Source organism: Orycteropus afer, unplaced genomic scaffold, assembly GCF_000298275.1.
Source record: "Orycteropus afer afer isolate SDZICR_OR568_19922 unplaced genomic scaffold, OryAfe1.0 scaffold00101, whole genome shotgun sequence".
Taxonomy (NCBI): domain Eukaryota; kingdom Metazoa; phylum Chordata; class Mammalia; order Tubulidentata; family Orycteropodidae; genus Orycteropus; species Orycteropus afer.
This window is the reverse complement of record NW_006921688.1, coordinates 5,530,766-5,532,501: the sequence shown is the minus strand read 5'-3', so window position 1 is coordinate 5,532,501 and position 1,736 is coordinate 5,530,766. Positions and strand designations below refer to the sequence as shown.

The following is a 1,736-nucleotide window of genomic DNA, read 5'->3' as shown; positions in this document are numbered from 1 at the left end:
GGAGCAGCTTATGGGCTTGAACCACCAACCTTCTAGTGAGCAGTCAAATGCCTCAGGCACCACACCACCAGAGGTCCTTACTGTGGGTAACAAGTATTTGAAATACTGGTGGTACAGCGTCCAGCATCACAAGAACACACAAGGCAGCACGGTATGGCAAACTGACAGATGGGTGGTGGGCTAGTGTGGCAAGGACTATGAAGTGCTGGAAGATACAAAGATGGATCCTACAACCCAGAAAGCTGTAGGCTATTCAGCAAATGAAGCCTGGTAAGTGCTACTCAGGAAATAGGAGCCAAGTGCACTGGGACCCCAAACATGAAATGTTAATTTTGAGTTGGAAGAAAGTATCCCCGAGGTGGCCTTTAGTTTGGGCACTGAAGGCCAGGCAGAGAGAGAGGACTGGGAGAGCATCCCAGGCAGAGAAAACAGAAGAGATGAGTAGAGGCAGAGGCAGGAAAGAGAGCTCAGGGCAGGCCAGAAGGCTGGTGTGTTGGAGAATGGGTTGCATGGTGGGGCATGGGTAGGCTGGCAGGGTATATTCAGACTTGGAGGGTCCTGGACTTCATTTGGTAATTAATGTAGGATTATCACAGGCTTCTGAGAGGAGGCGTCGCCTAACAGATCTGTTTCAGAAAGAGGTAGATTGGCGTGAGGAGAATGACAGCAACAAGGGTGATATTTTGAAGCACCAACTACCAAGTCTTGCCAGAGGGAGGGAGACCAGAGAGGGGGCAAGAGCAATGACCCAGGCAGGAAGGTGGCTGGAGGGGAAGACAAAGCCCAGAAGAACTTGGGGGAAGGTATGGATGCCGGACCCTACGGAATCCTGCATAAGAGCAGGCCAGGGCATAGGCAGAGATGGCGACACGTTTAACTGAAATGGCAGGAAGGTGAATGGTAATGCTCTTAACCCAATTACAGAGAAAAGGAAGGGACTTTCTAGGGAGTGGGAGGTAATTCTGTTGAGACTTAAAGGCTGAATTTATTTATTTTTTCCAGTTCAGAGCATATCTTTGCTATTCATTATCCTACACCATATGTTTTGGCAAAAGTTTCACTCTAGCACAGATATTCAGAGGAAAGACATTCATGTACCTGGAATTGTCTCTGAAGCTATGCTATGTTACTATTAGCAAGAGATGGTCAGCATTCATTTCATTTTTAGATGCTTGCTAAACGAGCGATGCAGCTTTACAGCTTCAAAGGCCACCATGATGCCAACAGCGTGAGCAGCAAAAGACGAAATAAATGGGACTACATCAAAATTAAACATTTTGATTAATTTTGATAAAAAGAACTTTATCAACAACATGAAGAGACAACCTACAGATGGAGAGAACATTTTGGGGAATCATAAGCCTGATCCCACCAGAGCTGGATTTGATCCCAGATCTGATTCCTGTGGGTGTTCCTAACCAGCCCCTGATATGTGGGGCTCAGGGAAATCCAGGGCTGAGCCATAACAGCTTCCAGCATTCCCTCCAGGGCCAGGGGCAAACTTCTTTTTTGTAGTAAGATATATATAACAAAACGTTTGCTATCTCCATCATTCCCTAAGGCATTTGACTGCTAACCTGAAGGCTGGCAGTTCAAATTCACCAGCCTCTCCTCAGAAGGAAGACTGGGCAATCCAGTTCTGTAAAGATTTACTGCCTTAGAAACCCAAGGAGGGATCGCTATGAGTCGGAATTGACTCAATGGCAGTGAGTTGTTTATTATTATTACTATTATTA

At 46.2% G+C, this 1,736-nt stretch overlaps 1 protein-coding gene across 1 annotated transcript in view; it reads right to left on the bottom strand.

The window, feature by feature from the left end:
* The window catches only part of IYD (iodotyrosine deiodinase), a 24,816-nt gene that overhangs the window by 4,536 nt on the left and 18,544 nt on the right, over nucleotides 1–1,736 (bottom strand). The gene's annotated exons all lie outside the window — the stretch shown is intronic.